We start from the raw sequence: 16,671 nt of genomic DNA on the forward strand, positions 1-16,671 counted from the left end.
GCATACTGGAATCAATTCATCAAAAGCTTAAGTAGCTAATGAAATGAAACATGGTGGAAACGAGAACATTGTGGGCAGAGAGAATAGATTAGAATAGTATGGCACAGAGGTCCTGTACTGTTTTTGATTACAAAGGTGTTGTTAATGTCCCATAAGGTAGAATTTCACATTATAAACTTGGAGAGAATGACATTTAGCAAAAAGTCTAAGATATTTCTGGTGCCAAAAGTGTTTTTCTGAATCAGTCTTATGCCTAAGGTCTCTGAAAATAATGGTGGAGAATTCCCTTTCGGTCTGGCTGCTTCCTCCATTCCAAGTTCATTTTCAGGAGGCATGTTATTTCTTTGTTATCAGTTTCCAGAGAAAATAAAATATGTGCATATTTAGCACCCGAAGACCTCTGCAGTCAAGCTCAGTACTGCTGCACAACAACAGGCAACCCACATTAGTTTGAGTTTGCACCAGTGGTCCAAGATTTGAACAAAACAAAAGTATAAACATTCAGTACCGCTGCATTTATATATGCCCACATTACTGTTGTTTGTATATGTTTTAATGCAAAAAGTTTCACAAAACTATAAAGCCATCATTACCCATCTCACATAAACAAAGAGAATGACCTATTAACACCAAAGCATTTTATTGACTCAGCTAGACTCAAATCCAACTCCCTTTAGTATTTAAAAGGCTTCTTCAAGGCAATATCTTCATGACCTCCTCCACTGCACACACACAATGCAGAAAGTGATTAATTCATGTTTTTGCACACAGAAATGGAGCCTCACCAGAGGGGGTTAAGTAAGTAGAGGAGCCCGAGGTGTGACCCCCCTTGACTTATGCACACTTTTCCCGCAGTCTGGAACCAGCTTGGCAGGATACAGATTTAAACCGAGCTCCAGTGTACCCCGGCAGCTAGGCTACACTGCACACACAAAGAGAAAAACATGAAAAGCTCAGCAGAGCCGGGTAATGAAAGATTATTTGAAAGATTAGAGGAATAGCTTTATCATCCCAGATTTGCTCAATCTTTACAAGCTCGACTATCTCCATAACTTTATTGGAGAGGATAATGGTGTGATATAGTCCATCATCTCCATCAACAACACCAAACGGAGCATAGCAGAGGACAATAATCAATCCAGTCACATTGATATCCCCCATCTGAAAGCTATAAAACTCAATTGGGAATGTTTATGGACTTCATAGTATAATTCTGATGCTGCTTCATGTTATTAAAACTTAAGATGTTACATCTTGGAATCTGGTTACCACAAACATGGGTGTTTATTATGATTTCAACAGCATTAAAAAGCGGCTTGGTGACACCAATGACGCAAACAACATTTTATTTAATTGCCATCGTTCTACAATAAAATTAATGTGTCTTTGATCAGTATGTACTACAGATCCTTCTGCAATTTCAGATGCGTCAAATGTAATTTGAATATTCAGGGAATGGTGCACAGTTACTGCATCTGCATACTTCTGCCATGCTCTGATTGTACATTCCGAGTCAAAAATGTTATAGCATAACTGCAAGTGCTTCCAAGTTCCCCCCATTAAGTAGAGCTGTACATTATCTCATGTCTCACCAAAGAAAGAGCTCATCAGCAGCGTTCCAGCAGGAAAAAAACAGCTTTTATTGGTCTCAGTCCCTCTGTGGATTTGTGCTGTGATGGTCTTGATGGAACATTGAGGCTGATGGCCGCTACTTTCCACATCCAAACTCATGCCGCCAATAGATATGGGGAGAGTGATGCACTTCAGTGTGTATACAGCCCCATTATCAGGCCTGTAATCACACTTTCTTTTTCCCTAATGGAGTTTTGGTCAACTCTGTGAGACTGTTCTTTCTTTCAGGTCGATGGGAATACATCATGCTCATATTCTGGGTGATATTGATCTAGGACTAGTCAATAATGCCTTTTGGGAGATAAACAACAAACCATACCAACACATGTGGAAAACTGATATGTTTGTTAAAAGGGGAGACTCTAGGAGGGAGGCCATGGCCAAATCCTTTGATAAATAATTAAACGCTAGCATAACCCAAACAGTAAGGTATGGATAAACTATAAAAAGGGCATTTTAAGTGTTAGCTGAATTATCCTCAGTCGGCTTCCATATAAACAGGAATGCTCTCAGATAAAAATCAAGTCAAGGTCTTGTGTAATCAAAGTTATTGTATTATATATTACATCTTGTTTAGCAAATATCTACAGTATCTTATACTATAATATGATCTGAAAAAATGAATATGAATATGAAAAAACTGTGTGGTGCTATATGAGGGGGTGCTATATAACTGTGTTGAAGAAGACATAAATTATCTGTTTAGACAGTGTTTTTTGCTATGAAGGAAGTTAAGGGGTACATGTCGTCTGTCTTCATCCATCTTTAGGCTTTGGACCATATGACAGAACACATGACCCAGCTTCTCTCATGATGAGCTGATGTCTTAAAAGAGCAGAACTGAATTCCTTACTTAAACTCACATGTACCAGTGGAAATTAAAAGTATTTCAACACACGTAATACTTTAAAAGTAAAAGGAGAGGAACAGATTGTCTATACTTATGCTTATTATCTCTCGAATAGGCTACATTCTGATCGCTACATTCTGAAATCAAATCACAAGACTCCCCTGCTTTGCAGATCACCCTGTTGGGTTTATATTGCAATACTGACTGGATGACTGTGCACTATGCCTTACTCAATACTGCTGAAAAATCATTTCAAATAAACGGTTTCATTTTTTTATTTTTTTTTCTGAAAATCTCTTGCCTGAACTTTTTTCCACCTCAGGCTAAATAATATCAGGGCTGTTAATGCTGTAGAAATGTGGGATCACCATAGGGAAATGTGCTTATTGATTCTTAAACTATTAAGTTAAATACTACATATTTATTTACAGCTAAAGCATACGTTATTACCAGCTCTTAAATGCTACAAATTTAAACCCTCTCACAGTATTTTTGGAATTCAAATACTTACTATAACTGGAATAGCTAAATATATTGCTAAGTATAAGAAATTCTAGTAGCATGACTCAGTTTTGTGTGCCTTGAAAGAAAACATTTTAATTTGACCAAAATATTCTTAATACATGACATTTCTTTTACAAAACATGTTTTGTGCCATACTTGCTACATTCAAAATGTTTCAGGGTTGAAGGTCAGCACAAAAATGGCTAATAATGCTCTTAAGTATTACAGCACTATGCAAAATTTTTTACAGCCAATATTTTTGTGTTTTCGAGCCAAGAACAATATTTTATCCATTTGAAAAAAGTTACAGCTTGACTATACAAATATAATTGTAAATAAATAATAAATGCAGTAAGAGAAGCTTATCAATCTTTCTCAAACGTTTGCTGAGGCCTGTTATAGGGAAGTTGTGGCCTAGTGGTTAGAGAGTTTGACTCCTAACTCTAAGGTTGTGGGTTTGAGTCTTGGGCTGGCAATACCACGACTTGAGCAAGGCACCGAACCCCCAACTGCTCTCTGGGTGCTGCAGCATAAATGGCTGCCTACTGCTCTGGGTGTGTGTTCACATTGTGTGTGTGTGTGTGTGTTCACTGCTGTGTGTGTGCACATTGGATGGGTTAAATGCAGAGCATGAATTCTGAGTATGAGTCACCATACTTGGCTGTATGTCACTTCCCTCTCACTTAAAAAAACATCACAAGGCAGAATGTCATGTACGTTTGGAAGTCACTATGAGTCAGGCTTTTTATCTCTGACACATTAGTGAGATGAGTTATGGAGGAAAAGGTCACTAACATTCACAAATCAAACATCATATATACTAAAACATATGATTACAGTGCTCTTTAGCCGTTAGCCGTTTCAAAGATGAGACCAAGACAATTTCCCACCGTGGATATTAATAAAAACTAGGGCTGTGCAAAAAATCGAATGCAATTTTCATGCACATCTCACCAGTAAAGATGCTCCTGTAATTAGAAGTATATTTCCAGCACGTGTGTTCAGATCAGGGTTGCCAGGTTTTTACAACAAATCCTGCCCAGTTGCTTCTCAAAACTAGTCCAAAACTAGCCCAATCGCGCTTCGAGGTGGTTCCCCGATAAAAATTGCTTCCCGGGTTAAAATATACGTTTTTTATCAGGGTTGACTTGGTAAAAATTCGCATTTTAGGGGCTAAATATCACGTTATTTGTATTGGGGTCGATTTGACCCGCGGACATGAAAAACAACCTCAGACTTGGCAACACTGGTTGGCATTTACTACACAGAGCCGTAATTCACTGACAATCTACACAAAATCGATGTTAAAATCGCAGGCGATTTTTTGTCTTTTTTGAAAACGGTTTTGTGTTAGTTGTCGGTAGACTACGGCTCTTTGTAGTAACTGCCGCTCCACCTGTACCAGTGTTGCCAAGTCTGCGATTGTTTTTCATATCCGCGGTTTGAAGCAACCCCACTACCAATAACGTGATATTTAGCCCCTAAAATGCGAATTTTGCCAAGGCAACCCTTCCAAAAAATGTATATTTTAACCCCGGGAAGCAATTTTTTTTTATCGGGGAACCTCCTGGAAACGCGATTGGGCTAGTTTTGGACTAGTTTTGAGAAGCAACTGGAAGGATTGGTTGTGAAAACCTGGCAACCCTGATCTGAACACACGTGCTTGAGATATACTTCTAATTACAGGAGCGTCTTTACTGATGAGATTCGCATGAAAATCACATTGAATTTTTTGCACAGGCCTAATGAAAACTAGTTGATTCTTTTTCATGGCTTTTAAAAAAAAGAGCTGTTTGCAATCACACACATATCCATTTATTATGGTAGAATAAATTAGGAGGAAAATTAATCAGAATCTTAGTAGTCATGGCTACATCCCACCATTCAACAGACTAAAGAGACTTCAGCAGTAATTTAAAAAGCTTTTGAAACTTATAAAACTCCACTGCTCTTAAAAAACAAACTGCACACCTAAAATATGCCTGTGTCATTCAGTACTACAGAATGGCTCCACTCATTTATTACTAATGAGTTATATTTTACAAGCCTATTTGTATATGTCTCCATTATTGCATTCTGCGTTGTACTGTTACACTCCTCTTGCACTGTTGTAATCCTCTGCTGTAGCCTTGTACTGTGAATTGAATGTAATATTTTCCTTGAATCCGAGAACACTGTGCAAACAAATTTTTCGATGTTTTTCGAACAAATACACAAAGAATGTCTCTCTCCTCTAGGTCTATTCCCACTCATGTCAGCATAGGCACAACTGCAAACAAAACACATGCAACTTGTATCACACCTCCTTTTCTAGAAATCTACAGTGAGCTCTGCCTCATCACATCCAGTGTCACAGATGTCATGACACTCCACTCCACTTTGTCAACACACACACACACACACACAAAATCCTGCTCCCAATCCACTCCATTGTAAGTATTTACTCTGATGTCCCTGAAATGACAGTATTACATGTGGAACTGGAGGTCTGTAGGACTGACAATATAATAGAAATGATCTTTACAGGCCTACTGAAAAGTAGCCTCCAAAAAAATCCTATTGAAGTGACAGTTTAATTAATAGTTCACCTATAAATTACAGTTATCTGAAAATGTATTCATGTTGTTTTGTATTTCATCTGTAGGACAAAACAGTACACATTTGGAAGAATCTTCACACTGTTCTTTGCCACATAATGGTAGTTTGTACAGAATATGAATTGTATGTTTATTCCATTTTTATGATAGTCAATATGAACTGTTGTAGTATGGAAAATAAATAAACCTTTGAAAACTTTTTAAAATTTCCAATCAAAAAATAAATAAACGTACAAGTTTGGAACAACATGAGAGAACGTTGCTTGGTGAACTATTCTTTGATTAATGATATTTAGAGCTGGATGGGATTCACTTTGAGCAATACAATTCAAAAGGTTAAAAAACAAGAAAGCTAATTCAATCTAGGAATTGATTTTAAGACGCAACCCTACAAAGTAATAGTGGAGGAACAGAGACTCTCTGTAGCTGTTGACATACAGCTTCTGATATTGGATCTGAGATACCGAATCGTTTATTCTGATTCCTGCAAGAGTGTGGTAAAAAAACGAAAAAAATAAATATGATGCCTTGATGACAACTCAAAGGAGACCAAAGGAAAAAAACAACTCTTGCATATCATCTTCAACAGAACTGCACAAAAGAACGAAGATGATGTGATCAAACATCAGACAAAATCCAGAGGAGAAACCGTCTCATTCAAGCCTCTGATTTCAGTAGTCCTTATAAATCTAAAGCATGTAATCAGAGATCGGAGAAGTAGTGCACTCCAAACACTTTCTCAAGTGCCCAGTCATCAGTCTCCCAAAGAGCACAAGGTTGGCAGGGTTTTCCTACCTGTCACCAGCTAAGACCTCAACTCCATGTCCACTCGACATCCATTTGTCTAAAGCCTTTCAGCTTGACAAACTCTGAACCTGCTCCTACAATTGCCTTACATACAATGCCAAACTCTTCCAAGCCATAAGGCTGCAGGAAGCAACATTGATGTACATAGGGATAAAATAAACTTTTTGGCATTCCCATTAAAGCTAAAAAATTCAATTTAAAAAGCTCATCTGCTTTAAGGTTCACCGTGTTGTCTGATGGTATTCTGCATACCTTGGTTGTAACGAGTTCTTATTTTAGTTACTGTCGCCTTTCTATCATCTCTAACCAGTCTGACCTTTCTCCTCTGGCCTCTGACATCAGCAAAGCATTTTTGTCCACACAACTGCCACTCACTGGATATTTTCTATCTTTCGGACCATTCTCTGTAAACCCTAGAGATGGTTGTTCATGAAAATCCCAGTAGATCAGCAGTTTTTGAAATACTCAGACCAGGCAGTCTGGCACCAAGAACCATTCCACATTCAAAGTTAGTTAAATCCCCTTTCTTCCCCATTCTGATGCTCGGTTTGAACTTCAGCAAGTCGTCTTCATCACATATAGATGCCTGAATGTGCTGCCAAGTGATTGGCTGATTAGCAATTTGTGTTACCTTTTGTGTTAGGGCTGGGCAAAAAAATAGTTTTTTTTTTTTTTTTTTTTAAATGACGTTGATTCGATATTGGTTCTCAAAAGCTGTGAATCGATCTTTTCTGGTATTTATTTCAGCAAACATCTAAAAGATCTGATTAAAGTTAATCTTTTCATTACTCTTCTCCACTAGATGTACTCTTATTTACCTTGCACAATGTAACAACGGGAAGCCTGTCAGTCACTCAGTTATTATCATGGCGGAGATGCTGTTGACAAGAACCAAGAAGAACCTAGAATATTACATATTTTCAGTTGTTTCACACTTTTTTGTTATGTATATAATTCCATATATAATTCCACATGTGTTAATTCATAGTTTTGATGCCTTCAGTGTGAATCTACAATTTTCATAGTCATGAAAATAAAGAAAACTTTTTGAATGAGAAGGTGTGTCCAAACTTTTGGTCTGTACTGTATATATTAGGGGTTTAACGGTATGCAAAAATCACGGTTCGGTATACGTACCTCGGTTTTAAAGTCATGGTTCGGTTCATTTTCGGTACAGTAAGGGAAAGAAATGCAAACAAACGGGATTGAATTACAATCGTTTTTTCCTAGTTGTAGTGATGTTCACACTCGCGTGATGCCTTTTGAAAACCTTAGGCCGGTGAAACACTGGCATATTGCACCTGTCAAACATAGTCTATTTTGCCGTCAATACTGTTGACGGTGTCCTTTTTAGTAGGCTTTATATTTATGCTCAACATGAAGTATAGATATTGTTGTCATGAAGACAAGATCCTGGTCTGTCGGCAGCCTCCCTCTATGTCACTTACAGCAGCAGCAGCGCGCCAGCGCCACGCCAGGCACGATTCTGGTGTGTAAAGACACAGAAAACGCGAAGCAGCCGTCACGCAACTGACACGCAGCAGAAACGGCACGCTCAAGCCACGCAGCCAGTGTGTCGCCGGCCTTAGAATCAGTATATATATATATATATATATATATATATATACATACACAGACACACACACACACACACACACACACATATATACTGGGTATTCCTGTGAATTTAGAGTGACAAACATTTCAAGAATTAATTATGAGCTTCTAAGAATTGAGTGGGGAAGTCGTGGCCTAATGGTTAGAGATTTGGACAAGGCACCAAAGCCCTCCCACTGCTCCCTGGGCACCGCAGCATAAATGGCTGCCCACTGCTCTGGGTGTGTGTTCACTGCTATGTTTGCACTTTGGATGGGTTAAATGCAGAGCATGGATTATGAGTATGGGTCACCATACTTGGCTCTATGTCATATCACTTTCACTAATTAAATCTCCTTCATGTAATTTACATGAAATTTTGCACTTCAAAGACTTCTCTTATAATGGTCTGTTAAATAGACAAATAACATAAAAACCCTTTTCCGGGACTGAAGCCCCTTAGGATTCAAATCAATAGGCTTTTTCTTTGAAATAAAGAAATGCATTGCTTGTGAGTCAAAGCTGGTGGAAACTCACGCCCTTTAGCCACACATATCTAAAAAGAATGCAGCTTTTCCACCTCCAATCTCACAGTCCGCACATTAAATTTCTAACAAGGGCTTTGCCTTGTGCCGATAAAACACTTTGAAATCCCAAACCACAATTCCTGGAGAAGAGGAAGAATGCCATTTGCCTTTGAGCCAGTTCCCTTCTCTCTTCCTCCTCAACCCCAGTAAAACAACAAGAGAACAAGAGGAGGATCTTTCTCATTCTCGCTGGTGACTCATTCTCCGTCGAACAGTTCAAATGACTTGGTTCAGATGACCCCATTATGAGCACTGTATTTAGAGACTCAAATGAATATGACAGCATGCAGAGTGAAAACAGTTATTGACTCTGTTTGAACATATAAGGTGCATAATCATCTTCAGTAAACAGAAAACAGAGAAACTGAAATATGCAGCACGAAATTGTTCCAACTGCAGGCCGCTCATTCAAAACAACATCCCACAGCTTCAGGCCTTCATCTGTCTCTGCTGCTCTGAGCCTTTATTGACAGATAAAGTGACACGGCTCAGAGTGTTTCAGCATTTAAAACTTAATGTGAGGGAAAATTAAATGGATTACCAAGTCAAGGTTTGAGTAAATCACGTCTCGCTTCTGCCTCATTGAAGTTCCTCATCTCTGTCAGGGGAGGAGACCACCTTTAATTAAGACTTTCTTATAGATGCAGTACATCATTAGATATCTCTGTCAACACGAGAGGTGAAGCAGAGAGTTAACTGCAATCGCATGCCGGCAGACCTCCAGCCCTGGAGTCCAACACAGGAGCTGTAGGAGAGGGCATTCATTTATGAAGTTGATTTGTCTCCAGGGCAGCTGCATGATGCACTAACTGTGCACCATCTTTCCACCCGATGGCTCATTTGGAGACACAGAAACTGATTGGCTTGAGAACAACCACTTCTGCACAAACATCCTGCCATTTGTTTACTCTAATCCATTTTAAACATAGTCATGGGTTATTTAATCTGTTATTAAATTACCATTATAGACCTTTACAGCTCAGCATAGAGCCTACAAAGACAATGAGCAACATTTACGCTACTATTTTGCATATTTATCTACTGTTAACTAACTGTGCACTTATTATTTTCATAGATAGAGACAGACAGACACACGTACGGACGGACGGACGGACAGACAGACGTGTGGGGTAAGAATTATTTTAATTGCTTATTTATAATTTATTTATTAATTCATTCATCAAATCTATATATATATATATATATATATATATATATATATATATATATATATATATATATATATATATATAAAATGATATACATTTTTTGTTTTAAAACAATACTATATATAATACATTAGTATAAATATAGATAATCACATTAGAAAATACAATATATAATGTAATGTGTTGCCATTCATGTGGGGTAAGAATTTATTTCTTTATTTTTCATTCATTTATTGAAAAATCGAATAACATATATAGTAATATAATTATCTCTTTTTTTCAAATAAATGCATTTTTTACACTTTCTATTTATTACATAATCATAAAAGTTTTTAATAAAAAATCCACAAAAATATTAAGCATCACAACTGTTTCCAAAATTCAGCTTTGGTATGACAAGAATATATATATATATATATATATATATATATATATATATTGTAAAACCAATGCATATAAAAATGCTCCCCCCAAAGAGAAAAGGGCAGTCATCACAGTCATGTGGGAACCACAAGCTGCTCAGTCATGCTGAAACCATCCGTCCGGCACATTAGCCCGTCTCCCACTCACAGACTCAGCTGTAGTTCTGTCTCATTCAGTCCGACACCCACAGCTGCTGCCGCCTTTATGTGCTAAAATCTGACATTCAGACACACATTTCCATTGGCCGATTAACTGAAAAGAGCTTTCAAGGTCAAGCTAACTCTTCCACTTAAGCCACAGTATAGGGTCAGCGGTTCTCTCCACTGGGGATTTTAGTGAATTACAATTCAAAGGTTGAATTCTCTCAATTAGCAGATGTATCATATTAAGCACAAGCCCAGCTGGCCAATTCTTTTCTATTTCTGTAAATTGCAAGTGCTCTAGACAACGATTTCACTCTGTAATTTCACTTTAGATATGATTTTTTTTTTTTTATAGGTGAGTGACTTAGTGAAGCCAGTGACAATGATGACAGGCCATTAGCCGCTGGAGTGTTGCCCTAATAGTTTTTGATGGAGTGGATAAGGCTCATGAATTTTCTGATTGAGTCGAGGGTGTGCAGGTCAAGTGTGAGTGCCGCCCATGTGAGGCGGTCTGTGCATCGTTCTGCTTTATATAGAGACAAACTGCTCGTCTGCAGAGCAAAGAGGAATACAAGAGCACATCACACAGGCTTCCTTTCGAATAGCCTGTTTTCACAGCAAGAGGGCATTGAGTGCACTGCCTACGGAGTAAAAGACACCATGGTGTGAGAATGCAGTAAAGGGAACATGGGAAGCCTGAATTATCACAAGAATAGAATTTAGAATTATATCTTGTTGAATGCACTCATTTCTTTAAAAAAACACATGAAAGTGAGTTCACTGACCAGTTCATTGACAACAGTAATGATAACAAGTTTGATTCTTGAATGGTACTGTTCTTACACCCCATACCCCTCCACCCACCCCCCACTGCTCGCCCCCACCAATGTCATCATCCATCATGATGTTTCACTGTATACATCGTCCAACGCCTAATTTGTAGACATCGCCCAACCTTACTGTGAATGGATCTAAAATATTCAAATGATACACCGCTTATATCTTCAAGAACTCAACATAAAACAATGCAATACAAGATACAAATGAAAAAGTACAATTCATCAGTTCGGTTATCACCTTTGTTCATAAGTGAACTTTATGTATAAACGGAACCATATTTAGTCTAAATTTGAGTCTAAAACAAAACCACCAACTGTATTCTGCCACCTTATGAAAGCAAAATATTACGCCATTGTTTTTATTTTTTATTGTTTCCGCCAAAAACCAGTATTGTATCTGGTCAGTATTGAAAGCTATTTTTTATTTTTTTTTACGCAAAATACAATGTTTTTTCCCAAACCGTGACAAACGCCAGTCTCTCTTTTTTGCAGTACGCGATATATCCGCTCTTTCAATTACAGCACACCATTCCATGCACTCCAGACAGCAATGGTGGCGCTTTGAATACACCTGGCATCCTGGTTTTCCTCATCTACAAACAAGGGCTGCGCGATAAATCGCATGTGATTGTCATGCACATCTCGTCATTAAAGTTGGTTCTGTGATTAATAGTACTGGTAAATCTCCATCATGTGCTTTCAGATGGAAATTATTCAGATGCATTTAATACAGAGAGCTGAACAGATCACTGACAAGCTAAGCATTATCGCGTTCAGTGGATGAATCGCATTCGATTATGAACGCGATATTGCGTAGCTTGTCAGTGTCTTTATTAATGCCGTTTATGTTTTTGTTAATAGTCAACTAAATGTCAACTAAATTAATGTAACATGGCAAAGATGAATGCTCTTTTGGAAGTTAAATGTAAGGGAAATATCATTTTGGAATTTGCATTTTGAAAAAGAAAAAATACAATTTCATAATAAATCTTTGAAAATCAAAAACTGGATTTGAATTTTTTTATGTTATTATAACCTAGAGATGCTATGTGAAAGTTTGAAACAGAAATAATGGTTTTCATCTTGCCACTTAAAGAAAACACATTTTTACTCAAATTAATCAAAATTGATTTATTGCATTTTGGAACCAAACTTTTCATATCTTCATACACTACAGGCCAAAATTTTTTTGCAATGCATTATGTTATACTACTGAGTTGTTCTCATTCTAAAATCTCTTCTCTGGAACAGAGGAATAAAAGCCACAAAGGCAATTACAGAACAGTTCTGTCAGATGGAACATCTCACCTTACTTTTCACCCTTACATATTACTGAGTAATTAATTAATCCTAGCAATCATATTTTCCCAATCAGCAGTAAAATGATTTCAGTCTTAATGACACTTTCTGAGGACAGATGGTGATAACTTCGCCATTCTTAATCATAAATCCAATTTAAGATTGCCAAGGAATGGCATCCATATTTGATGAAAGCCTATATCTCAAATCAAAGACCAATAAAGCCTGTAAATCTTACAGAACATCACAGGAAATAAGCGAAGGGGTCTTCCTCCAGTCACCGCCAGACACACTTTCAAAGGCTGTCTCTCTCACTCACAAATCCGTAAATCTGTCAGCTGCCCGTCATTTTGGTTAAGTTAAATAACAGAGTCTCAAACTTGTTTTAACTTCAGGCAAGAGCAAAAAGAGAGTGGATATAAAGTATTTCTATAAGCAAAAGAAAGAGAAAGGGAGAATGTTGGAACATTTCAAGTAATCTAAAAAGCATGTGTTGTGTTGTTGTCAGGGCCTATGCAGAACCTTCTGCCCATCTTATTAAAACCCCACCAACATTTACTCCCTGCATTAATTTCACTGCACTCAGAAAAATGTTTTGGGGATGAGAAATCGAGGCAGAGCGGGAACAAATTGCTTTGGTGTTACAGAGCGCACTCCCCCTGGAAAGAGAAGAGCATGAGATGCCTTCTCTAATTAAAATACTCCCTTGTATTTAAAATGATGAGATGTTATTAAAACAATTTAGTTCCATTTAAAATTTTCTATTTTTGCCTCAAAATCACAAAAAATTGCTGAATACAATTTCCAATAGAAGAAATGCAAGGGAAAGGAGCTGCTTAAATGGATTCAAATAGGAAGAGATGATGGATTCAATACAAGTTAAGCTCAGTCGATAGCATTTGTGGCATAATGCTGATTACCACAAAAAATAATTGCCTTCCTCACTTTCTAAATAAATAAATTAAAACAGTTACACAATAAAAGTAAACGGGACCAATTCTTTTCAGTCAAATCAAAATAAACTTACAATAATCCTTCGGTTAAGTTGTAAAGCTTTTCAAATAATAATTTTTCTGTCTTTTTAGGCTTTTATTATTATTGTCATAGCAAAAATAATAATAATGATTATGCTGTCTTTAGCCTATTTGTTTTAATCATGGGGTACAAGTGTAAATTAATCAACATTAAGCCTCAAATACTTTGCATTTAGCTTCACTTGGAATATTACTTTAGGAGATGACCATCACAACAGTGTGCAGGATTATTCCTCAAGAGCACGTCATTCAGAGTCATACTAATGCTCATGCACACTTCCATCATTTTCCTTCTCCATATGCATCCAATTTATGGCCCTTTCGATCTCATTTCCAGCAGTATGCACTTATCACCGACATGCAGAGGGAGTGCTTTACTCTCCAAACTCATTCCTTGATCAAAAAGCAACACCTGCTCCAAAACCTTCAGGTGCACTGTAGATCTCAAAGGTGTGATGCACATGAGCAGCCACAGTATTTTTAGTAAGTTGAAAAAAAAAAAAAAAAAAAAAAATATATATATATATATATATATATATATATATATATATATATATATATATAAATACATACATATACATACACACCTGTATACATGTATATATACATATTAACACACACACATATGAACCCATACACATACACACACACACATTTATCGTAATCATGACTTTATTAGTTGGAAATATGAAGTTTCCAATAGCACGTGAAGACAGCAGAGAAGTGCTCTGGCTCAACACAGTGGACTGAATCGTTTTGTTTACTTTGTGGTTTATTATTTTGAGCTGTATGGGACGCGGTAAGACACAGCCCTCTCACAATATATTGCTTTACAGATTTAGCACTTTTGCAGCTCAGAAATATTCACGCAATCATGCTCACACCCACTGATCTATATATAACTGAACCGCGCTCTTGCCCACCTCTTCCAAACTAACGATCACACTAGTCAGATGAACCAGGTTTTGGGGGTCAAACGCGCTCCGGCACAGTTAAGATTGCTAATTATTCTCCCGCATCCCGCACAGTGGCGGCTCCAGACAATTTTGATTGCGGGGGCAATGGGGGTCCTTGCCCAAGGGGGGTCTCATGAAAACCAACAAAAGATACAGTGGACATGGCTAATAACTGCATATTACTGCTACTAAACAACAAAAACAACACAGCATATCAACTACTTTGTTTTTAATTCATTAATCAATTGCAGTTTGCAAACAATAAGCATTAATCCACAAATGTCTTAAGCGATTAACTTTTTTAACGTGGCTGACACTCCCTCTGAGCAGGGCCATGCAGAGTCCTTTGGAGGGGCAGGTGCTCAAAGTATAAAAGGGGCACATGGAACAAGGCTTTAAATGGCACTGTACAAAATATCAATACAGCAATATATTGTGATGCATTCCTTGCTGATTTGCGTATCGATATGGATGATTATGTATTGATACAGCAGCAAATGCTTTGATGCAGTTTTGAAAAAGAAACGATAGAGAAGACAATTTTAAGTTTAAAATAATAATAGCTCTGGGATTAGAAACTGAAAAGTCTTAAATTGTCCCAACCTGATGGCTTTTTCTTCTCTGTGCTACAGAATAATTAAGAACAGTGGTTATAGTAAAAACTATAGAAAACACTTGTGCCTCTACATTTTCCACTTTCTCACCAGCCTCTGTCTCGTGGCTTGCTGTTACCTGCTCTCTTTCTGTCACTTGTGCCTCTATATTTCCCTCTTTTTCTTCCTCTATCTCCATCTCCTCATTTGATCTATTACTTTCCACTCTCTATCCATCTAGGAACAAGGCTCAATTTACTATTTCAGCATTAATCTATTATTTTAACCATCACTACTACTCTTGCACCTAATCAATAAGTCCACCTTAAATATTTATACAAAACATAAAAAACTGATACACTGGAATATAGTGATTAATATTATTATTACTGTTGTAGTTGTCTAAAATTGAACACCTTTGCAATGTAAACAAATGACAGGCTACATTTGTTATGCATTTTTATTGACATTGATATTTTTACATTTATTTCCAGAGAGATATTATTGAGTTTACAGGCTAAAGTGGTCTTGCTGTTGTAAACTGTTGCTATTGTAGAAAAAAAAATATTTGCGTCACATTTAAAATATAATTATATTTTAATTCATTTCTGAATTGTTTTTATTTTTATAATGATAATTCAGAGAATGAGAAAATCTGAATAAGCCTTACCAGTGTTGTGATAATTATTTTTAAGACACTCTACGTGTTAAAAAATAAATAAGTACTGTAATATAATAAACGTTTAGTCAAATAACATATAAAAGACCAGACCCCTCGATGTCTATGAAACTTTTCTCCCTCAAACAGCACGCTAGTGTTACTTCTACACTACAGGCTACACACAGTAATATAAACAACATATCTGCATGTTCTCACATCACATCGTCCTTGTAAAATAATAATGAGTAAATAAACATCAAAATCACTTCGCTGAGAATGAAACACCGCTAACCAGCTGCCATGGTGTTGAAAATATCCTCTAGCAATTTAAAAATGTGCGTGCGGTGTGAGGAATCGTCCCGGTCGGATGAGGTCGTCGTCGTCAGGTGAAAGGTCACCATGTTGGTCATTTTATTTACGGCTAAATTATTATTATTATTTAATTAATTGTACTAATATTATGATTGGGCGTGGGCAGGCATTCACAAAAGGGAATGTTATTACAAAAAAATTAGAGGAAATTTTGCTTTGATATAAGAGCACAAAGGAGCAGGTGCTCAAGTGAACCGGTTCTTTCGGACAGTTCGATCAAATAAACTAGTTGAAAAAAAAACTTTTTTTGTTTTGCGCTCGACGTAATGGCGTCATTGATGACTGCCCTTCATTTAAGCCCTCGGTTTACCCGCGCTCATAACATTAGCACAGAATCAGTTCAGAATCAATCACCAAAAGAATCAGTTCGGTTCAGACGCTGTGTGTGTCAGTCTGCTCCATGCTGAATCACACATGCGCAGTATCATCAGCTCCTCGGTTCTCGAATCGGACGCGTCCGACAGAAATGTTTCTCGGTTCAGTGTACGAATAAATGTCAAAATAATTATTATTTATTATTGTTCTGCGTAGTTTGAAGAGAAAATTTTTTAATCTTTATCCCGGATATATTTTTTTAATCAGGAAGAGGGTGGGGGGTCAAATGGGGGG

General features: G+C 37.2%; 1 protein-coding gene across 4 annotated transcripts in view; it reads right to left on the reverse strand.

The window, feature by feature from the left end:
• Positions 1-16,671, reverse strand: part of drp2 (dystrophin related protein 2) — a 146,780-nt gene that overhangs the window by 108,611 nt on the left and 21,498 nt on the right. Inside the window, exon 2 of one of the 4 annotated variants that reach the window (XM_059515876.1) lies at positions 786-922. The exons of the other annotated variants lie outside the window; for them this stretch is intronic. The gene's annotated coding sequence lies outside the window, so the exon portion shown is untranslated. The remainder of the gene's footprint in view (positions 1-785; positions 923-16,671) is intronic. 4 annotated transcript variants of the gene reach the window in all.

The sequence above is a fragment of the Carassius carassius genome, chromosome 29 (genome assembly GCF_963082965.1).
Source record: "Carassius carassius chromosome 29, fCarCar2.1, whole genome shotgun sequence".
NCBI classification, from domain to species: Eukaryota; Metazoa; Chordata; class Actinopteri; order Cypriniformes; family Cyprinidae; genus Carassius; species Carassius carassius.